The sequence below is a fragment of the Micropterus dolomieu genome, linkage group LG04 (genome assembly GCF_021292245.1).
Source record: "Micropterus dolomieu isolate WLL.071019.BEF.003 ecotype Adirondacks linkage group LG04, ASM2129224v1, whole genome shotgun sequence".
Classification (NCBI taxonomy): Eukaryota; Metazoa; Chordata; class Actinopteri; order Centrarchiformes; family Centrarchidae; genus Micropterus; species Micropterus dolomieu.
Window position 1 is genome coordinate 31,681,233 of NC_060153.1, and position 24,996 is coordinate 31,706,228.

Genomic DNA, 24,996 nt, shown 5'->3' on the forward strand with positions numbered 1-24,996 from the left:
CAGAAGAGGACTTTTTTGTTGACATATAGAGATTTGAACTGAGATAAGGACTTCATTGGTGGTAGAACTGTGGGTTTTGTGTTGACCACTGTACAATACTCTGGGGTGAACTTCAAGCTCTCGTGTGCTTTGTGTTTCCTGTCGGTACCTTTGAAATACCTGATGTGTTGAGAGACACTGGGTCCTTTGTGCATAAAACCATGCATTTAAAATTTATGTGGAAATTTATTGTACATCGGATGACAACATAATTTAAATTAACTTATGCCTGAATGAGCTGAATGTTATTCCTTATAATAATATTTATGGCAGACAAAAATAAAATACTTGCATGGCACAGTGGCAGGCAGTGAACATTTATTTTCAGATCATGGTTATGAGTATTAATAAGTTATTAATTAGCATTAACAAATTAGAGACTAACCACAATAGAGACCTTTTTTTGCAAAAGGATTTAATTAATCAAAACAACCAACAACAAAAAAACTGTTCTCTTGTCCAACTGGAATTAATATTATACTAGTGGTAAGCTATATATATTACCATTTAAATTATAGAACAAATTATGATTATAGTAACCTCATATAATTAATATTATTATTAATATTATTATTGTTATACAGTATACTATTACATGAATATTACATTATTTTTTTTTAATGTCACAATATTATACTAATCCACTCATTTCTACTAGTTCCAGGTTGTGGATAGAGCCTCTGCAGTGGACAGATGTAGATTTACAGAGCAGGATGTTCTCCTTGCAGAGCAACACATTCCCTGTTTTCTATTTTACATCTGTTTTACTAAAGTTCTTATTATGAATATTGTTCAGTTCTCTTGTTTATGTAAGGTGTGGCATGGGTTGTGTGGGTGGTGTTGGTGTATCGTGTATCCATCTCTGCTTCAAACACTACAAGTCCCACATTCCTGAAGCCGCAATGCACCAATCACAGTAGAGCTTTCTGATATAAGTGTATGTCCATGTTTTAAGTCTCATGCTGAATTTCTTTGTGTGCGCCTTGGGTAGACAGTTGGGTAAAAGGTTGCATTGACCTTAATTAATAACTGATTTAATGGCCTACCCAGCGAGCATGCTGAGTGAGCCAAATCAAACACACCTATGATGTTGCGTGACCAACAGGTGCATGTTCGGTGTGACTCAAATGCCCGTGATGGATCCTCCAGCAGTGGCTTCGGCCTTAATGAGGAGGCCTGTCTGCTGACATTTCTGTCACAGTGGTGACTCTTTAAGCTCAAAAGTGTTTGTTCGCCTGAATTTTGCACACTGACATGTCAGAGCACTTAATTTTGTAGCCTAAAAGTGTCTTAATTCGAGAGTTCGTCATCATCATATACCCATCATCATATTAAGAGACCCATTCTGAAGGGCTGCCAAAAATGACGCGAAATGCGGCTGACCTGAGCAGACCCAAACAGAGACAGAGCACGAACACTTGGCGCAGCATGATGCTCCTGCAATTAACCCGAAGAAAGTTTTATTACATGTCATTTTCCCTTGCATTTCACAGTTAACAGGCTGTCTCGACGAAAAATTTCTCCTCTGATGATTATGACGCACCACATGTTCAGAGCTGATAGCGAGTCCCCTCAGATCCACTTTAGTTTAAATGCAACTCCGTAAGAGGTGACACCTCTCCTCCTGCATGAATGTTTTAAGTAGAGTTGGTTATTTAGGGCCAGCAGGGACATTTGCTGATGTTGATACTGGTAGAAACGAAAGCTGTTTCACTAGAACTCACTTGGTGGCTTGTGCTCTGCTGCTGATAATCCTGTTCAGACAGGCCCACATGTCTGCGGTCAATCTGAATGGATATTTTTCACCCAGGGAGGACGCTGATAATGTAGTGATACAGATGTATGAATTTAATTAAACCACCTATGCATAATGAGAGAGAGTGAGAGGATAGCATAAAGAAAGAAATGGAAAGCAGACGTGTGGAACGTGAGAGAGGTGGAACTGAAACTTTGGTTTTGGTAATAATTTGGAGTAATTCTGCATAATTCTCTGCATTATTGGTGAAGTTTATTGAAATTAAAGGAATCATCAGAATTCCTTATTGCAGTGAATGCCACAAGAAAAGAAGGCCGTTGATGTGATGATTGGTTGAAAATATTTAAATCCGTTAGTGTCTCTTACAGAGCATTTTGGCTTCAGTTGGGAAATAGTTCCTGCTGTAAAAACGCTTTTGTTGATAGTCTAACCTGTTTTTGCGGAAGCTCCCTAGCTTATTGGCAAATGATGCTGTATTAGGGTGATAATTTGTGCCATTTGGCTGATTATTCTTTTGTTTTCAGTTGTTTTCTATGGGTGTTGGTGGTGTAGGGAAATGGATGACAATCCCTTGTCGGAGTTCCAGATGGCAGGAAAGGCAGGTTAATTACAGTCTGACTGCACCAGTGGGCTGACATTGACCTGCACTCAGAGTTGGTGGACACAGCAAAGGTTGGAAAGTTTAAGGCCCCTAGTGGCAGAAGGTGACAGTGAGGGCTCTTTGGGCATGATACCCCGGCACCAGAGTGTAGCTGTTTGCATCTTATTTGCAAACTTACTGTTAGAAATGCAAGTTGAGTTAGTAGCTCAGTGTAGCTGGTCAGAGGATGAGTGGATGATAAATTTGTGAGATCCCATAGCTTTATTTAGATGCTACTCACTTCTGCAGTGACCTTTTCTGACGTCTGACCCAAAAGTGATGTGATTTGTTAAAACTGTTTCTTGGTTTATCTTTTTCTTAGAGGCCTTTTATGCTTGTCAGTATCCAAGTCTGCAAACATCTACAGTATTTCATTCCCCAATCATGACCATATTTTACAGAAAATATACACTTTCCTCCAACACAACCCTTTCCAGGATGTCTGGAACTTAGATGCATATCTTTTCGGTCTGGGTCTATTTTGATCGCTCAAGTGCAATGACGAGCGCAAAGTGTTTGGTCTTGGGCGCACGGACTATGTGGGCGTCTCCAGGCGCACTTGCTATGTTGTTTCATGGAGGTGCATCAGCGCAAAGTGCAAAAGGGCTGGGCGAAGTGAAATATAGATTGCAGGGTGTGATGGTCAATAAATACACTTTCAGCCAGTCACATCATTTGTCTCACTGCTCTGAAACAGCTGTGCCAGTCACAGTGATGCATGGCAACAACAGCCCAGCAAATGGAAAGACGCTTTTTAAAGAAATCATTTTGGCATCTGATGGTGCACATGACATGTTAATTTGTACAATAACAGTAGAAATGAATAATAAAAAGTAGTTAGGTGTCCCATTTTATATGACAAATCAACAAGATGATTACATTTACTCTCAGGCTGAACGTTGTCACATCATATCCCAACATTTCCAAACACAGCAGCATTTGCACACTAATGCATTTCAATGATAAAGCATGAAATGCTAAACAAACTGCAGAAAAAGTTGGAAAGGCGTTTTGAGGCCTGGCAATCCAACATCTGCACATAAACAGCAGAAAACCAAGATATAGAATCTGAGGTGTGTAGAGGTGTGTGCAGCAGGGTTGTACAGTTTTCCAAAAAATCTAGTGCGAACGACAAGAAAAACAAAAAAACAAGCAGATTTCTTGTTGTTGTAGAACAGCTGCTGTTTACAAAGTCGGCAAACTGTTCATTTTAACAGTAGAACCCAAAATATTTCCACATGTAGATTCATTTGTAGATTAATGCAGCTTGATCTACTGGCCTTCCTGCTTTAACAACATAACCATCCATTTCTGATGCTAGTGCATGTGCTGGTTAGAAGCTCTTTAATTTAAATAGATTATTTATGTTTTTAATCATTCTTCCATTTTGTTTTATATTTGCTCCAAGTATTTAGTTTGCTCCTGTTTAAAGAATCAAGTGGCAGCAGAGGGATGTTCACACGCTCATGGTTCTGAGACGTCTATCCTGAGAGCTGAGTCTAAAGCTGGGTATACACAGTACAATCTGATTCGGTTTCTGATCTGATATTTGAGCAGCATGACTCATTTCAGAGTCAGTCTGAATTTCATCTACATGGGGTGTTGTTTTCAGTGCAGTGTACAAGGTGGAGCGAGGGCCGACCAGCTGCTCTCGAACGGCTGTAGGACGGCCAGATGAATTTCTGACATGTCAGAAAACAAAGATGAAGAAGAGCCTCAACTCAACTTGCCTATGTGTCATGGTGACACAACGCTATGTATTACGTTAACAACCTAAAATGCTAGCTCACCTCCAGTTCTCTTTTCTCCAACGCCTCTTTTTTTGTTTGTTTCAGTACACAGGATAGCACAGATGATCAAGGCAGCATGTTTCTGCCTTGTTAGCGTTATTGCTAGCAAACAAACTTCTAACTTCTTTATTTAATTTTGGCAATAGGGCTGGGACATACAACTTTAAATGGTTTAAAAGCATTTTTTAAATTCAAAATACTAAACTTATCTCCCACACCTACAATAAACCTCACTGAACTTCACCTTAACCGCCAGAGTGCGGCTGGACGATCCCCCTCTGCATCACAGATTTCACCTGCTATTAACATGTGATCTGTATGCGGAAAGTTAATCACACGATCCGATCTTGTCTTTGTGTTTACACCTGGTATTTTTAATGTGTTCATATTATTGTTAACAGTCCAGAGCAAAACCTGCACTTGATTAATTTGAGGTGGCAGGAAATTTGCCCCAGACTTCCTTAAGTAAGGGGAAACTTTATAATCTTTGTGAAACGCTGTCTCCAAAAAATGTTTAATTATTTGTCCCCTCTAATAAATTTGGCAAATGTAAAATATTAATTTATTCCTTTCTTGTATAAAAAAGATTTTGTCAGTTGGTTAGGAGGGGTGGCTGTCTGCTGAAGTATTCTGCTGAAGTGTGGTGGTTATTTTTAAGGGTTTGCATGTTGCTTAAGAAATGAGCTGTTAGTTTCGGTGATGACTCTCACTCTCTCCCTGCTGTTTGCTCATTGCATCGACTGGACTAAGTGAGCATCATCTTTTTGCTTTAGAGCTGGAATTGTCATTGTGAATTTTTCAGCACTAAAAGGAGAGAACACAGTAAGTTGGGTTGAGTTAGCTTTTTTTTTTTTTTCGACGAGGGAAGGGTGGTCAGAGGGCCAGGGTTTAAGAGAAAAATATTTGGAGCTGCAGGGAGGGTCTAGATAAAGAAAAAAAAAAAGAAGTAACACACCACAGTGGCCCGGATTAGAGTCCAGCCTACGGCCCTTTGCTGCATGTTGTTCTCTCTCTCTCTCTCTCTCTCCCACATTTCCAGCTGTTCCTATCACATAAAGGGAAAAGCCCCAAAAATCACCTTTACAGAAAAACATGCCAATATTGTCATTATTCTAACGTGATTTATGTGTCTCCGATGACTGAATAACATATTTAAATATTAATGAGACAAGTTTTTGATATTTATTTTACATAAATTCACTGCTTTATTATTTGAGTAATAAAAAATATCTTTAGAATAACTGATAAATTAGATAAATTAGTTAGATCAATAGAAATTGTTAGGTGCAGCCCTATATATAAGTGAGGAATGCTTTCAAATCTGTCTGCATTTCTTGCATATAACTATTTTATGGAACAGTCACAATAATTTGCCAGAGCTGAGCTTTGGAAATATGTGATTACATGTGTATCTAGGACTGTATTGTGGGTTTTACCCTTTTTCGGGCATCAAAATGGTTCGGTGGTTAGCACTGTCAACAGAAACAGGGTCCAGGGTACAGATCAAAACTTTGTGTATACTTGAACTGTTTTCATGGGCTTCGCATCAATGAGGTTTGTTGAATCTGCTAGGTATTTCTGTGATTTGCACTTGCCTCTGATGAGCATGTTGCACCTTGCATGGCAGCCACTGCCATCAGTGTATGAATGTGTGCAATATATTTACCATTTGCCATTTACTTGTTGTAAATATGACACAGTAATGGTTTTGTCTGCAACAATCAAGCATGGTGAAATTCTGGTGTATCCAACCTTAGTTTGACCTGAACATCACCTCCCTCACCAAGACAGCCCAGCGGATGATGTGCTTCCTGGGGCAGATGAAGTTGAAGTTCAACCTGCCAAAGATAATAATGGTGCATTTCTACACTGTCCATCCTCACCTCCTCCATCACCATCTGGTTCGCTGCTGCCACTGCCACTGCCAAGGACAAGGGCAGGCTGCGGCGTATCATTCGCTCTGCAGAGAAGGTGACTTGCTGCAATCTCCCATGCCTCCAGGACCTGAACACCTCCAGGACTCTGAGGCGAGTAGGAAAGATTGTGGCTGACCCGTCCCACCCCGGACACAAACACTTTCAGACACTCCCTCTGGCAGGAGGCTGCAGTCCGTCAGGAACGAAACTTCATGCCACAAGAACAATTTCTTGTGGCATGATCTACAGCCGGCCTCATCAACAAGGCCGGGGACCCCCATGAACTCTATACCCCTCCCCCAGTACATGGTATGTTAACAAAAAGTCTACTCACCTTCAATACGTTACATTAACGCACATCTATCTATCTTGCACATTGCAAATATTCTGTATACTTCACATTGTGAACGTTTGCTTAATCCCTGGTCATTGTTTTGCAGAGCTTTCATTATAATAAACATCATGTTGTACGTATTTCTGTTGTTGTTATGTTATTTTCAAATGTATATTTAGAGGCAAATTCCTTGTGTGTAAAACCTACTTGGCAATAAACCTGATTCTGATTCTGACTGGGACTGCACCTGCTAAATGCTGCTCAGACAGCATTAAATGCAAACGGCATGTATTTGTATTCCTCTACCAAGTGATGCACACATGAACAAGTCCTGTTAGCATAACTGGTCAGTTTAACTTTAATATTATTCTTTCAAGCAGGAAAAATACATAAATACAAGATAGCGTGGTGTGAAGAACTGCTGCATGGAACATAAACAGAACACACTGCTGCACATGTTCTTCGCCCCAGAGGACAGAAGACATTTAAGGAAAGGAAGTAGAGAAGGTCTGGTGTAGGGGAGCCAATGCTGAGGTATCGTGGCTCCGGAGTGTCGGGCGAATGAGGGAGAGGAGAAGTCCACGGGGACTTTTTCCTAGAGCAGAGGATAAAGCAAGAGCAGAGGTCCTCTGCTGGTCTGTTGAAGGGAGAGATCTCAAACTACAAAAAATAGCTCACAAGAACGAAAGTAAACTGAAATCTCAATTTAATTGACTGTTATGTCCAGCTCACACTGCCTGCATTTTGAAAGGCTTCTTTATCTCGGTCTGTTTCTACAATCTATCTATCCACACCAACTCAGGGAGATGCCTGTCAATATTCAACCCTCTGCATTTTTTCTATGCTCCCAGTCTATTTTTGTTGTCACTTGTGCACCTAGTGAAGCATAATATCCACGGTCTGTCTATATGTTGTTCTACTTGTGAATTATATCAGTGATGTGATCTTTCAAGGCTACAAGTTTCCGTCTGAAATTTAAAATGCCATGTATTTACTGTATAGTCCTTATGGAGCCTACTTGAAAATTGAATTACTGATGTTGTTATGATGTTACGCATCCTGGTGAACAACATGGCAGATTGCTGTCCTTACAGCTCCTCAGGAGCTGCAGTGCCAAAAGGACAACCGGTTTCTATAATAGTGATACCTGAATTTAGTCAGAGTGGATTCAAAGGATGAACAATTCTATAGTGCTTACACACCACTCAGTTTTCTGGCAGTGATAGTGTATGGAACTACAGGTACACACTTGGGTTTTGGGTGACAAACAGTGACGCCTACAGATTAACCTGTGACAGCAGTGTCCTCTGAATGGGCTAAACACAGGTTAAAGATGTCCTGCAGAGCACGTCCTGTGTCCTGTATGAGAGGCGCGCAGTTCTCTCCTACTCATTTTCAGCTTTTTCCCAGAGCTGTGGTGCTCCTTGAACTGTTCTGTCACCTTCCAAATCCTTCTCAGGCAAACAGGTATATTTTTCATAAGATGAACATTGTCGATGATAATAACAAAATGATTAGTGAAATATTGTGTAAGAGCTGCAATAAGTGTGGAATGTGTTGAGGAAGTGAAAGAAGCCATTTAGTTTAGCTACTCATACTGTTCAGACCACTCCTGGAGATATAAGAGCGTAATAGTCAAACAGTAGTTCATTCCACTACTCTCATGCATACATGCTGGACACGCAGCCTACACTGTACATGTTACATTTATAGCATCTCAACTGTCCTGCTGTGGCTACAAACCTACAACTGAATTTATTTTTGTTGATAATGGACATGTAGAGAAGCTGTTCACATCCTGCCAACATTCCTACAGATAAACTATTACATTGAAACTGTGATGTCCTTAATATGTAACTAATTAGCTGACATATGTGAATTGCCTCTCTAATATTCACACTATGTTAGGCTTAAACTGAACTGTGCTGCTGAAGTAAAGTATTTAGAGAAATGTATTGCAATATAATAAATATTGTATCAGGCTTGGTATTTGCGGGTACTTGGTATTAAAGAAGCGAGTCAGGTTTGGGTGGCTATGCTTGCTAATCCCATGTTATGAAACAACAAAATGTGTTCCACATGCGGTAGATGTTCTAACACAGTTGGGGCTTAGTGTCTTTTTTTGCCACGCTTAATTGAATTCAACATCCGTTTGTCTGACAAAGACGGTAGCTTTGTTTGTATCTTTGGTTTGTGTTATTCCCTTTTGCAGAGCAGAAACCGCAGGGGAAACTGCTCTTTTTATTTAATGAATACTATGCAATGCACATGTCAGTTACAGAAAGGTCTGCTTCTCTGAACATATTTGTCCTTTAAACAGACATGAATCTGGTGGAGGTGACATCATCAGCCCTGTACAGATCTATGTCCTGTAAATCCTGTATCAGTTATCTTTACATCCCTTCTATCACTCCCTCTCTGTGTTTGTGTTTTGGCAGTGGCACAAAGAGTGGAAATGTGTAACATTTTCATTTGGTGTAGCCACAGACAAATATGAGAGTGTGGCAACTGCGATTAAGCAGGTCTGATCAGTATAATACATGATTGATATTTGTGAGATTCCCTGCCGATCGTGTCAGCATGGCTCAGGTAATTTCAGCAGTTTACCTTGTTTCAGCAGTAAGGGCAAACCTGTAAACCTGATTTATCTGATGCTATTTTTGATTTAGTAGCAACCTAAAAAAAAAAATAAGTACCAAACCACCAGTTACTTATTCGTTTCATTTTCTTTCTTTCTCACTAACTCTGTTGTGTTTTTATCTCTTTTTCTTCAGCTTGGAAGCAAATGGGCAAATGCTTGGTGTTCTGTATGTGTTGGTGAGGGGAGAAATAGAGAGAGAAAAATCACATCTGAAGCAAAAAGAAGATGACTTTTGACACAAACACTGCATCTCTGTCTTTACTCTGTGTTTTTACCTCCCTTTCCACTAGTGGCAAGGTGTAAACTAAACGGTAGATACGGTAGCTTCTGAGTGGGCGTCTGACCAAAGGTGCACAGACCTGACGATGTGATGATAAAATATTATATGTAATTTAAATGACCAACCATCATATACACTTTTTACTGAATAATAATGGATGGGTTTCATTAATGTCTTATACACACAAGTAATTTAGCACGAGTCCCCCTGAAATGAATGGTAATCTCAACCTTCCACGTGCTTTCAAAGTAACTTCTTAGGCGTTTTTTACATATCAGAGCTTATTGTTCTTTCAGGTCATAATGTTGCAATGGCCTCAAGCTGGCAAGAAAGATTCTTTTTCACCGCTGTAAAAATGAACAGAGCAATTACCAAATTTATTAGATCAAAAGAAAAAAAAAATCTGTTTTACAGGAAAAAGGCAGTATGACTCACCTCTACTTTCAGTCTAGGGACCCAAAGCCACTGGCCTGAAACCTGATGCCTTAAATTTTCTAGAATAAAATTATGCAACTTCGATCTTGAGGAGGTGTTGTGTCTCTTTTTAGTACATCACAGGAAAAAATGACGTTTTAATGATACACGCAGCCCTAACTTAAACAGACTTTGTTTCTCACCAAAATCTTTCCTTTTTTTTCCAGTGCTGTGTACTGCTGCAGAGTCCTGAACGACACTGATGCTTCAACGTAAGACTCCCCTCTGCATCACACCTGCCAGCACAGGTAATGATGTATGACTGCACACACACACACACACACACACACACACACTCTCTATGTCTGCTGCAAGGGCTGGCAAAGAGCTACAATTGCCAAATAGGCCAGTGTGCTTATATGTGAGTGTGTGTGCGTGTGTGCGTGTGAGTGTGTGTGCGTGTGTGCGTGTGCGCGTGTGTGTGTGTGCGTGCGCGCTCACAGCCCACTCGGTCCAGAGGACAACTGGCTGAGTCCAGCTCTTTAAACCGTATTGGCTCTCATTTGTTGCACAGGGAGTTGGTGGAACTCCCAGGAAGCGGCGTATTAAGCCATAAACATCCAACACACAGAGCTGGAGCACATTATTCAATTTTCATTTCATTCATGCTTTACTCTGTCAGCCAGCTAAAAGCCGCAGCTTATCACCACTGTCCTGGACACACAGAGCTGGGAACAGAAAGGAGGAGGAGGATTTCTGAAAAATGTGATAAACATTTTGTGTTGGTTTTCTTTGCATTTTGTGCAGTAGCCAGTATTTCAGAACTTGTGTAGAGGTGTGTGTTTATAATGTAACTCTGGTAATCTGGCTCATGTATACGCTCTTAGCAATTAAACAGTAATAAATACACCAACTTCTTAGTCACTGTGTGTATTTCCAAATTGATTAGTGGGGCAGACTCTGTGCCCAAAGACAGACTTTCTAATGGGAATTTAGAGTGCACATTATTATATAAAAAGATATTATCAAACTGATTGACATACCAGTGGACTCTTTGGAAGAAATAAATAATAGGACAAATAATGAAAGTCACATCATGAGATGTGGGCCTGTAATTTCTTATAGTGATTGTATGCTTAATGATGACAACTGACGATCTCCACCTATTTCCTTATAAATTGTGTATTTACCTACTTACTTACCTAATGAGAGTTGCTCATTGTTTTACCTGGTGCTTCATTGTTGTGTATTATCGTGGTTCATGTAGTGTTTTTCTGCGTTTGCAAGTACTTTAATTTTGAAATTCTGTGGCACACTTTTGGTGTGACTCACGTAATGGATCGTCTAACAGAAGCAATATTTGATTGAGGGATGTGTGTGTGTTTGTTCATGAGTCTATGCATATGTAAGTCGGAGTATACTGTGCTCTTTAAATCGGACTTTGGCTCGTCCTTTGCCCGAGTACAGAGAGACGACTTCCTGTCAGTTTGGTTTGATGTGGCAGTAATGAGTGGAAAATCCTGAAAGCAACTGGCCATTTTTTGATAGTAGAAAGTGTGTAGGATGGTGTTTAGGTACTGAAATTTGTTACACTAACACTGACACTTCTGTGTAGAAATCTACATTGGAGAAGATAGACAATCAAAGCATGCTATGGTTTTCCATTAGATTCCTGCATTTTTGGTTTAACTTGCAGGTTCCATCTAAAGAATGCAGTTTAGTTTTAGTGGCAAATGACAACTGCATGATTGCAGCTATATTTCTTTTTTCTTTCTAGATCTTGTCATGGTGTTTTTCCAGTTGAAATCACATTATCAGTGAACTACTGAAACTGTTGTTGTAGTGAAATAATATTTGACAGGGAAAAGCCAAAGCACCTCAAGTCCCTGTTTAAGTGTTTTAAAAGTAAGAAAGATGAGTGCAATAAAAGGTAATAAGTGGTTTAATAGACATTTTTTATTGTTTTTTATGACACAACAGCATAAACCATAAAATAGACAAGCCAAGTTGTCAGCTATTTTCTTGACTTTAAGCTCTTTCCTTAGGGTACATTACAGAATTTCTAAAGGTTGACTGTTACCCCCTTATCCACTTTTCTTTCTCTTTACTTCCTGACTTGGGCCCCTGAGGTTGGCCCCAAGGGAGCATAAAAGCCAAACGAGGGGCTTTAACTGGAGTGAGGTGGTTCCTGTGGGACCATAAAGACCAATAAAATGGTCAGAAAATATGGGAGAAAAAAAATGAAGAATCCTCCTGTTAGGCGTTAATCACTTCCTCATTCTGTCTGGCTTATTTTCCACGTGTACTTTCTCTAATGCACACACACACACACACACACACACACACACACACACACACACACACACACACACACACAAGGAGTGGAAAACAAACCAACACTGATTCACCTCCATGTTCAGATTTTACCAGCTGGCCCCAAGAAATGAACCAGTGACGTGTGTGTGTGTGTGTGTGTGTGTGTGTGTGTGGCTGTTACTGAGTGTCTGCTGTACAACATGATGTGATCACACACACAGACACACACCCAGGTTCAAATCTCCAGACCTGCTGGTAAAATCGGAGTATGGAACGTGAACCACTGCCACACAAACACATAGTTTCCAGATGAAAAATGTGTTACATCCTGACAGCAGCTGCTGAAATTTCCCTTTGCTTTTTATTCATTCTTTACATGGTGTATTTATATCTGTATCTAAGTACCCGTGGAAACTACAGGGAGTGGAGAAACTAACCCGTTTTCAGTAGCCCTGAAAACAACCCTATTGGTCTTCATCGTTTCGATAGGCTACGTCATAAACAACAAGCCTCCGCCTCACTGCTCACCTGCTGCTGTGAAAACTAAATCGCGGGTGCAGAAGTCCAAAACAAGACTTGTTTTTTGGGCGACTTTATAAAAAATACAAATCAACAGGGCAGACTCATACAGGGAGAGAGAAACACAATGTCTCCCTCTGTCTGACTGAGGGAAAAGTGAGCAGATTAAAGAAGTTTGTGAGGTGGAGAATTAAAGGGTAATTTCAGTATTTTTAAACCTGGTGTACATAGAGAAACTACTTGCAAGAATCTGTTTCCTGACTTCAACACAACAAACTCCTCTTTCCAACTCTGACTCACTTTTCCACAGCAACTTTCCCCCTTTCCACCAGATTTTATTAGAATGAAAAGGCGAGACTTCAGTTTCCTGTTAAAAACAAAGGGTGTCACCGGGGGCCCCTTGTAGGGATCCTTTCCATGATGTTGTCAGACACCTGGTGTAACAGTCGGAGCCTGTCGCTGGCAGAAAGAAGCACGTTTTGTGGCCGTCATTTTGACGTGCAAAACTGCCCTGAGGAAATATTTTGCAGCCACTGCAGCCGGTTCAGCTGCCAGCTGAAGCATCTACTGCATAGATTCTAAACATTTTGTACCTACTAGTCATTTTGATACCAAAAATTTTGAAAGTAGGGCCCAGGCTTAAACATACCAAAATTACCTAAAATGGTGAGATAAGAAATTACCTTTTGGAAAAGTTATTTCTTCTGGTGCATTATATAAGAATATACTATAAAAGTTATTTAATGGACAATGTTTTATTATGAACATACAATTGAAACGAAAAATAATTTTCTTCTGTTCACTGAATTTTTTGTTAATTGATAAATATATTCTATTTACGTGTCTATTTTGAAATCATTCTTACATTATCTGTGGATGCTTAAAAAGTCTTAAAAGACATTTAAGTTTGATTTTGGCCCTGCGATGGACTGGCGACCTTACCAGGGTGTACCCCGCCTTTCACCCGAGGTCAGCTGGGATTGGCTCCAGCGACCCTGTACGCAGGATAAGCGGTTGACGATGGATGGATGGATGGAAGTTTGATTTTTAAATGTAATGACCATAAAATGTCACTGACCCAACTTTATTTATATTTATTTACATTTTTTATCTCTCTCTCTTGTTTTATTCTGCAAAGACCATCACCTGCTCTGGCTGTTAGGGTTAGGATTCAAAAAGAAAACTCTTTATCAATGATGCTAAGCTAAAGAAAAGCCCAGGGGTCTTCAGAGGAGAAGATATCTTGATATTGACTGGAAAATGGACGGTACCATCTGCCCTCCAGATGGCTAAACGGAGAGGAGCAGACTTTTTAAACTGATGAATGCTTCAGCAGGAGTTTCCAAGTTAAGAAGTGAAGTGTTAAAAAGAAGGTTTGTATGAATATTTAATTGTAGTTGGTAGGCTATGTCTGTGCAAGAGTGTGTGTGTGTGAGTTTAAGTGCAGTTAAAGATTTTGTCATTAGGGCTTGCATAATTATTTATTTCACCTGGCAAACAAGTCTTAGCACCCACCCAGTGTTGCTGGAAATGGCCTCAATTTAAAGTTGTGAGTCGACATTTGGACCTTATCTCCATACTTGAGAGTGAGAGTATAGGTTAAACACATTGCAAATATAGACTGTTGTTTATTCCACTGAATGCAGCTTACATGTTCATTCATTACAGAAAACCTTCCAAGACACTCTAAGGATACAGCAATCAAAGCCTGAGAATCCAGCTAGTTATTAGCAAGGTCTCGTTAGCATATTCTTTATGTAATTGTATACTTAATTGCTAATTAGGAGACTAATTGCATTGATTGGATGTGTTATTGTTGTGTGGTGATTTTCTTAATCCAGTAGTGAAGTGAGCGGGGAAGAGGTGACTGGGTGTTTCTTTTTGTTCATTTTTGACATTACGCAACAGATTCATTATTTCCATTGTTTATGGCTGCAGATATAATTGATTGGGTCACAGTTTGAGCTTCTAAGTTACAGATCTTAAAAATAATCTTTGTATAACATGACTAAGGTTGAAAATGTGTTTTTTCTGCTCTTTGCTTTCCAGCTTAAGCAGTGCAATTATAATCTCTATATAACTAATACTAAACAATTTTATAATAAACTGAACGGCTGGTGATTTTTTCTTTTTATGTCAGTGGTACAGCATGTAAATAACTAGTGCACTGCTTCAACAGGCTGTCTTTTGTTGTGTATATTTGTTGTTAGCCTTGGTTGGTTTGGGAAAAGTGAACACCGCACAGTAGAGTTTGTCTTTTTTCAATTTAATTATTTGAATCTGATCACATCAAAACACCTGTACTGCATGCAATACAGCAACTACGTGACCTGAGCGCAGCTACCAAACCTTCTTCAGTATCCAGGAGTCAATAAGTGAAAAACTGTAGAGAAGATGAAGAAGTCCTACCTCTCTGAAACTGTCCGCTTGTGCCCCGCCTGGCAAACGGGCTACTTCCTGCCATCAGATCTTCACCCCCAACTGTGAGGTTTGCCTCTCTGCTCGTCTCGTTTAACAGAGCTCCAGCCCTCTAGAAAGCGTTGGGGTCCAGGGGCCTCATTTCTAAAACTGTGCATAGGATTCACTTCAGGTTGCTTATGGATGAAACACAGAAAGTTTTCACGCACAAAAATATTCTGATTTATAACACAGTGCACAAGCACTCTCCCAGGCCGATATCCTGACACAAGAGTGGGTGCAGGTGAGCGAAGATCATGTCCCACCCTCTTAGTGCCAATAGCTGCCTATAATAGTCAGTGAAATCACTAATCAATATTACAGTTTTTCACAATTGCTAAGACACATTTCTTGAAACAAAACCCAGTCTTTAAACAACATTCACAAACCCCCTGACTCTTCTGGCAAAATCAAACACTTGCCTCTAAACCATTTGATCTGTGCTCAAAATCAAACAATGCTTTCAAAACACAAACACAGCCTGTCAATAGGTAAAACACTACAGAGCATTCTTTAGACACTACATCAGAAAATTGAGAACACAGCGTCCAGGACATGTAGTTACAGAAAAATTGCTTTTGTGTAGAGGAAACACATTTTCCAATTAAAAAAGTATAGTAATCACAACTGAGTACAGCAAATATGTACTGTAAATACTGCAAATGATACAGTATTGAAGATCTCCATATTCAAATAGCAAGAAAGACAACTATAAATGAAAAGCACATTACACTGAAAAATGTTGTGCAAAATCAAAGTCAGTACAGTAAGAGACTTCATCCACATCACATGCGGCCTTGTCCCTCGCCAAGCAAAGGAGGAAACCCCTCAGAAGTGCTGCACGCAGCCTGACTGTAACAACACTCCACACGTGTCTCACCACAGGACAGCTCCACTGCCCGTCAGAGATTTTCCATAGTAAACGAGTTTCGGTCATAGACCTTCCACCATCAGGCCGAGTAAAATTCTTCTGTTGGATTGAAGTAAGGGCTGCATGTTGAAGGTAAGCTTTTAAGAATCACTGGTTGCTGGTTTACGTTGAACCACTTGTTTAGAAGGACACCACAGTGAAAGATGACATTGTCCCATAGACAGGATGTACTGCTGGCTGATGATCCTGCTGCTCACGCTCAAACACAAAAATCCAAGGGCCACCCAGAAAAGTAAGATGTTCAGGGTTATATGGCCCCAAGGTTGAATGGCAGTAGAGAACGTGTCCCTCACTTATAGCTTGGTCAAAGTGTGACATTGCCACTACGCTGGCCAGGGTCTTGAACACATTTTGGTTTGATCATTAGGAACGAGTGTGCAGAATTATGAGTTGCTGTGTGTAAAAGATGACAGCTGAGTCGTAACTGTGTTTAACTTTTGCCGCATGTATTTACCATTTTGCAACCCAAGTGCATCACAGTGCAAAATGTGTTTTAGTGAGCGAGAATGTGTTTAGACTTTTGCAAAAAGAGTGGATGAGATTTGCAAACAGTGTCTTAACTACCTGATCCTGTTTAAGGTTTTGCCAAAAGAGTGACTGATTCGACAAATGGGTTTAGGCCACTGAGCACTGGGTTCAGAGAATGGGGTTTTGTCACAGGTTGAAGGTTTTGGACCCAAATGCAGGACGAGAGGTTGACAGGTTCACTTCAATGATTTATTTAAGCAAACAAAAGCAAGCACACTTACTAGTTGAGTGAGTCCAAAGAAACCAAGATAAACGATCAAAAAATGAACAGAGTAATCCAACAGAATAATCCTACTAAGTTCAGATCCAAATGAGGGAGGGCAGGACACAGAACACAGAACACAACTACACACAATAACGACCAGACCAGACGGGGACTAGACAGAAACAGCAGACATATATACACAGGGACTAACGAGCAGGGCGGGAGCAACACAGGTGACAGGGATCAGGACTGACGAGTCAGGCGGGCAGAGAGACAGCAGGGGGGAACAGAGAGACAGGCAGGCAAAGGGATCACCGGGAGAACAGAGATATCACAGGTTACTGGACACTAAACACAGGCCGTAACAAAGTAAGACATAACATATCAGAAAAATATAAATGACAACTAATCCAGGCACAAGCAGACAAACCGCAAATAAACTACAACCTACAGGGAAACAGCTGGGATAAAACAGAACTCAGAGCAGACAACGGCAAAATAATGCAAACACAGAACTAGGATTAAATACTAAGACATGAACTAAGGCACAGGACCAGGAACAAAGACACCGAACTAAGAACCAAGATAAGGGACAAGACAGACACTTAACATAAACATGCGAATGAATGAAATAATAAAAAAGGCTACACGGAGAAACAGAAGACAGACAGATTTTGCCTATCTTTAGTGGATAATAACATGTCAGGTATGGAATTAATCTGCAGATGCTCCAGTCAGGGGCGTAGCGTAAAATTCTGGGCGGTATATACAAGCAGTCTCTGTGAGCCCCCTTCCACTCATGGTCCCGGTCTCACACATATCTTTTCAATAATGTTGACAAATAATTGAGCTAACAACTGTACACATTAAACTGTGGTGGTGATTAGGATAGTCACTGATGAACCGTTCACCGTCATAAATGTGCACAAAGAGTATTAGTCTGATTGGTCCAGTTGTTTGCCAGATTAGCTGTGGACAGATACACACACACCAAACGCATGAGCCCCTCGATGCATCCGTATGGAGCTAATTTCCTGCCAAAACTTAACAGACAAAAAAAAAACATGTTTTACAAATGCCCTACAATTCACGTACAAACACAGTGTGGTTTGCAAATACAAAACACTATTACAGTTTTTAACAACTGCTCACACACAAAATCTTTACATGTCACGCGCTTTTTGAAACCTCTCGCTCAAAGAGCAAAACCTCACCTCAAATCTCCAAAAACCGTAAGCGGTTTCTCAGCCTTTCGCTCAGTTTTCAGTCGTAATTCAAAACGCCGCGCACAATTCTCTTCCTAAGCCACAAAAATCTAACAGGAAGTGACTTGCTTTCCTTTTCCAAACACAACCAATCAAAATGCTACACTTCTTCACCCGGTCACATCTTTTGAACAACAGATGCCAACAATGGACAGAGAGCAAGGGGAGTAGGAGGGAGAGGCAGGGGGCGGAAGTTATAGGACGAAGAGTTGGAAGGAGTAGGATGGAGGAGGACTAGTTGGAAAATTTGACATAAAGAGAGGAATCTGCCAGGACTGCGCCATCCCGCCTGACCTTTCTGCATAGGTAGGTCAAGTTCTCAATTTATCAATTATTACAGTTTTTCACAATTGCTAAGACACATTTCTTGAAACAAAACCCAGTCTTTAAACAACATTCACAAACCCCCTGACTCTTCTGGCAAAATCAAACACTTGCCTCTAAACCATTTGATCTGTGCTCAAAATCAAACAATGCTTTCAAAACACAAACACAGCCTGTCAATAGGTAAAACACTACAGAGCATTCTTTAGACACTACATCAGAAAATTGAGAACACAGCGTCCAGGACATGTAGTTTGCTTTTGTGTAGAGGAAACACATTTTCCAATTTAAAAAGTATAGTAATCACAACTGAGTACAGCAAATATGTACTGTAAATACTGCAAATGATACAGTATTGAATATCTGTATATTCAAATAGCAAGAAAGAAAACTATAAATGAAAAGCACATTACACTGAAAAATGTTGTGCAAAATCAAAGTCAGTACAGTAAGAGACTTCATCCACATCACATGCGGCCTTGTCCCTCGCCAAGCAAAGGAGGAAACCCCTCAGAAGTGCTGCACGCAGCCTGACTGTAACAACACTCCACACGTGTCTCACCACAGGACAGCTCCATTGCCCGTCAGAGATTTTCCATAGTAAACGAGTTTCGGTCATAGACCTTCCACCATCAGGCCGAGTAAAATTCTTCTGTTGGATTGAAGTAAGGGCTGCATGTTGAAGGTAAGCTTTTAAGAATCACTGGAGTTTTGCAAAAAAAAGATGAGATTTGCAAACAGTGTCTAACCGACCTGAACTTGTTTAAGGTTTTGCTAAAAGAGTGACTGATTCGACAAATGGATTTAGGCCACTGAGCATTTGGTTCAGAGAATGGGGTTTATTGTTTTAGCAATTGTGAAAAACTGTAATAACCCAACATCCTTTTAAAGCCATATGGTAGGCAACTAACTGATGATACTGCTTTTAGAAAACAAAACCAAAGTCTCCCGAACCTTATCTGTTACAGAAATTTCTTCTGAAATATCTGGTTTACAGTTTTTCTCAATTGTTTAAACAGAATAACCAGGCTTTTGAACTAAAACACTATTAACACTAGTCCCCTGTTTTGACACATTATTCAGATTTGTTAAACTATCACTGCGAAACTCTAAACACAAATGGGCTGGGCAATCTTGCTACTGGCAAGTTCGACTATGTTTTGAACGGATAGTGGTGCAGGTGGCGGAGTGGTGGGGGAAGGGGATTACGGTAGTAATCTTTACTCATTACCACTGACGACAATGTTGCCCTGCACGATTGCTCTAAAAGTTGCTCTGTGTATCATCAGCAACATTTAATATTGTTCACTCAAGTCAGCACAGCTTGAGCTCAATTAGCACACAACTACCCAGGTGGAGTTATAATTGATAACACACCAATCAGAACCTTCAATAGAAAGATAAAAGGGCCCAAGTTAGTTCATTGAGTTATGAAAGAATGGATCCATAGAGATGCTAAGAAGGAGGGCGACGACACCTGGGAGAAGTTTTAGGGGAAGGAGAAAGAGGAGGAAGTGATGGAGGCGTACGGAGAGGAGAAAGGAGTAGAGAGGACAGAGGCAATGTTGGCGCACTAGGCGAGATTTTCAAACGGCGCCCAGAGACTGTTTTCTTGCAGTATGTGGCAGATTTCTCCAAATGCAAGACCATTGGTTTAGTTTCAAGAGTGGAGATGACTCAAATGAAGAGGAGCTCTGGGGGTCCCCCAGAAAAATGTAAGCTATGGGGACTTCATTTCCTGCATTCTGGTGACATTTCTGCCTTTTCTGCCTCAATTTATGGTGGAAAAGTCTTCATTTATGTAAAGGGGAACACAAAATTCAGGCAGCAGGTGACAATTCAAAATATAAAAAAAATTATAGAATATAATGCAGTGAGGCTTTCAGGCATTCTGTAGCTTTTAAATAGCCAATATTTCTCCTGTAGATCAACTTTTCTAATTTAATAAAATCCCTGCTGAGTCAGCACACATGAGCAGCATGATTCAGTCTTCTCTCCTCTTTTTTGTCTTTTGCATGGGGGTGTGCTCGTGGCACCTTTTCACCTCAGATAGGTTAATTTTAATTAAAGTTAAAAACTGCTGGACTTTAATAAATCCCGGGGTTTAGCAGGTTTTCTGCTCATGTTCAAAACTTTCTGCACTTTCAGAATCTCTCCCAGATCTGTGTTCTCTGACATGTCGGGAAAAAGACGTAATATTAAGAGACTAACGTCATCATTTGAGAATTCATAAGATCTTTTCAGTCTACACTGTGCTGTGCATTACTTATTGCTCAGCTGGAATTATTTAGACCGTTTGACCGACACAGTGCACAGACTGCATGTTGCACGTGAAACCGAAACCAACTGGAAAAAACTCACCACAAACCCACACACACAATAACTTCAGCAGCTCACAGTCCCAAACAGAGAAAGGCTGCGCCTCAGATTTTAGATGTTTAAATCGTGAATCTCTACACAACGACACGACTCGTCACAACAGTCTGGACTCACAGCGCGAGCTGCGAGGCGCACTTAATTACTATCACGGCGTACGCCGGTGTTACAGCAGCTGGGCCGAGTTCAATTGCATCAAGTCGAAAACCTTCTCTTGCGGCGCTCCCTGACATTTTGCGCCCTAGGCAACCTCCTATGTCGCCTATGCCACGGGCCGGCCCTGAGAGAGGAGGTTCTCTGGCCTTTCCCAGACCAAAGACAAGATGCTGAGGCAGAATGATTGTATTGTATTCTTCTCTTCTACTGTAAAGAACATTAAGGAATCAAAATTGTGCATATGTACACATTTGCTTTGTCTATTGTTAAGTTCGTCATGTCTGTTTTTGTAGTATTGTTCTGAATTTCTCTCACTAGTGTGTAAGACTGTGTCGCAGTGTGTGTGTGTGTGTGTTTGTGTTTGAGAGCTTGTGTTTCATGTCTGGGGGCAAAGTTTGGTTTTTCAGCAAGATTGAATGGTTTTGAGTAGAGAGCTTCATTTTGACTTGAAAATAGGATGTTTGTGGAATTGAGAGAGAAGTTATGCATGTGTGTTTAGAGTTTTGAGAAAAAGAGGCATCATTTCAAGAAATGTGTTTCAGCAATCGGAAAAACGAATTCGAATAAGTGTACTGCTCTAAAAGACACTGCAGACCCAGAGCTATGCTGTGTGCAATGTTTGTGAATTATAATCACAAAGGATCTAAGAAATTGATGATTGATAATTTGGACACAGTAATTGCTTCTATTAAAATGAAATGAAACTCTTGGTTAGCCAGATATTTATCTGTCTATGGTACAGAACTAAGGAAGGCAGATCAAGAGCCTCTTATGTCTTTTCCTCCCTTGAACATAAATCCTCTCGTTTAGACAGGCTTCTTTTTAACTTTTTTGACCACCACAACATAAAAAAGGAGTTATCCTATCTAACAGAGGGAGGTCCTAACTTTATGGACATAAATCCAAAAAGTAGGTGTCTTAATGTTTTAGTAATGTGCCCTTATGCTGTCGGTAACCTTCCTATCAAACAGCTATTTAACAGTGAAGGGATTCTGTATTCATCTGACAGAAGAAATGTAGTGTTCCTGTCTCCAAACATGAGTATAGTACTGCAATTAATTCATCTAGCATTGTCACATTGCAGCTCAAAAATATACAAAACTGTTACTTTAGTCAGTTACAGCATTGCTGTTGAAGGTATTTCCATCTTGACAAAAAAATACACCTTTATCAAAACTCACTTATCCCAGGAACAATAATGCCACAGATCACCACATCATATCATCTAAATGCGCAGAACGAGCTCTTGATGGTAGGGAATACTGTATTTACTCTCCCATACAAATGTGTTGCCTAACAAAATCGAAGAGCTGTTATTTAAAATCAAACACTGATATTACCTGATAAATTCCATCATGTGCGTTTTTTTGTATGAATACTTTACTTAAAGAGCATGATTTCTTCTTATTATTCAACAATCCTAATATCTCCAGCAATGAACAATGTCATCAATTGGCTCATTATACCATTCTTGAAGAAGTTCCCGTCTTATGTTAAATTTAAAAACATCACATTTAAACACCTCCAATACAACATTGACCAAAAAAATTAATTTACACAAACTCTTGAATCCTATGCCTGTGTAAGCAGCTTATATCGAAGCATATTTTTAAGTTTACTGTTAGATTGCCACAGATTGTTGCCACATTTGAGTAACAACAATGCTAGTCTGTGTGTGAGACAGATGAATTAAAAAACGCCCTGGGCACAGCATCAGAAATCTGCCACATCATGCTACAAATGTCAAGTGGACTTTCAATACGCTGCTATACTTCAAAATTTATTTCCATGTCATTAACTTAAATGCCAGACTGTAACATATGTATGTGTGTATATTTGTGTACCCTTGTGTGCGTTTCATCAGTCCAAAGACTGACAGGCAGTCTGTTCCCATCATTCACCCACATCGTGGCAGTTGCTTCTTCAGTACTTAAGTGTGTAGACCTGAACTTTTACAAGAAAGCTTAAAGGATTGTCAAGGAACATTTTAGAATATCAGGGATTACCTCAGGATCCATCTCAATCCCCATACTCTCATAAACACAACTGGAAACCTCCTGAAAACCTCCTGAAAACACTTTTGACACAACGCAGCACTGAAACATTCTCATATTCCAGCCTGTTCTAATGCTCAGGCGTCACATAAACAAGCCGTGTCTATTGTACGCAAAACGGCGATTTTGCTTGTATAGTGGGCGCCCCCAGGTACGTGTGTATGAGACGCCCCGCGGCCCCCCCGAAGCAACTTCCCTAACCTCAACCATGGCATTAGTTAGTGCCTAAACCTAAGTCACTAAATATATGCATGTCCACCTGCTAACCCTACAGCTGTGCTAGCAGGTAGGGTTAGCCTCCTTTGTGTTGCCACGCTATTGCAAACTGCAGCGTATCATATACACGCAAAATCGCCGCTTTGCGTACAAGAGACACGGCTTTTCCAAAGCGTGTATATTTGCTGCATGAGATGCGATCGGGTTGCATATTCAACAGAAAAACTATTTTATCATAACAAATTCTGATATCCACACACATACATCAACATCATGTCAATAGTTTGAGTAGAGTATCCCTTTAGTAGCCTTCTAGAATATCCCTTTCAATAAAAACTGCTTCACTTACAGAAGGTTAGATTAGATTACAGAATAAGCCTGTCTAGTGTTAGATTAGGACCATTTAGCAGAAACTCACTTATCCCAGGAACAATAATGTCACATCATATCTAAATGCGCAGAACGAGCTCTTGATGGTAGGGAATACTGTATTTACTCTCCCGAACAAATGTGTTGCCTAACAAAATCGAAGAGCTGTTATTCAAAATCAAACATTGATATTACCCGATAAAATCATTTGTAAATATATTCCTAATATAGAAGACAGATGACCTACAGTCAGTGTTCTGCCATACAACTATGCTTGAAAACGATGTACTTTGACTAGACAGTATCGTTGATGGAAGTTGGCCTTATAGTTGGTTGTTTTCTTAAAGTCAAGACATACAGTGCTTTTTCACGGTGAGTCATGTTTTGGTAGTCTGGATGTAAGTTTTAATTGGCATTTTGGATACCCAATGGTTCTTTTCCCCGTAAGTAAGTATGACTTCTTACAATCTGTGGAACATGGAAAAGGCAAGTGGAAATAGGGTTTGTTAAAAGTAAAATGAAAATGCAGCTTCTAACAGCTGTGTTATGTACTGTAGGGTTGTTTCCTCTTGGTAGGGCTTCCCCCCAACAGTCAACTAAGTCAAACTTTTCATTTGTCAGCTAGTTGCAGGAAAAAAAACCCCTAAAACTTCAAACTCCATTCAGGAGCTGCACCTTGTTGCTAAGGTATCAGGGGATACTCATGGCTCAGGGCTCATTATTACAGATATATACACTGGAGTCGTTGGAGTCGACCACCCATAGAGCGCCTGGCGTTGACTCCCAGAGTGCTAGTCTGCCTGTCTGTTGAGTTATGAGGACCCTGCGGATCCAAGCCGTCTAAAAACGCCTTTACATATAAATTAGAAGAAATTACAAGAAGAAATTAATTTATAACGTGCCAACACAAACATACGGACGACTATGTAATCAGTGATTTTATAAAACGTAGCTTAGCCTAACGCCACTCTCTCCCCATTAGTCCAGCATCACTGGCAGTAGCGGCCGGAGTTTATTTCTATAAGTTTGATTTGCTGTGCTGCTTCAGCAGATGCTTCAATAAATTCAATCTAGAATTGATCGCGGTTGAAAGCTTTTTGCTGGTCGCACAAAGTTTACCACGGACAATGTTCTTTGCATCTTAGACTGTGACACAATAATGGCAGTAGCTACTTACAGCTGTGGAAAGAACGCCTCTCTCCCTTGTTCTCCATTCTGACTTGCTGACTCGTCCGGTGCCCTGACCTGCAGCACGTCATTCACGTCAGGAATGGTGCGTTCAGTAGCGCAGTTTTGATAGTAATCCATTACACTACTCTTTTACTGTGTTATTACTGGCCAACATGTTACTTAAAGAAGTGCTATTATGATTTTTGCCTTTTTCCCTCTCCTTTATTGAGTTATATACCTATAACTCAGAAAACTCTGCTCTGAACTGCCTGAAAACAGCTCGTTTGTAGTCCAGTTGGT

General features: G+C 40.3%; 1 protein-coding gene across 8 annotated transcripts in view; it reads left to right on the top strand.

Moving 5' to 3' along the window:
• tenm3 (teneurin transmembrane protein 3) overlaps window positions 1–24,996 on the top strand; it is an 818,277-nt gene that overhangs the window by 497,073 nt on the left and 296,208 nt on the right. For all 8 annotated transcript variants that reach the window (XM_046046662.1, XM_046046670.1, XM_046046663.1 and 5 more), the window contains one exon: window positions 10,038–10,118. The gene's annotated coding sequence lies outside the window, so the exon portion shown is untranslated. The remainder of the gene's footprint in view (window positions 1–10,037; window positions 10,119–24,996) is intronic.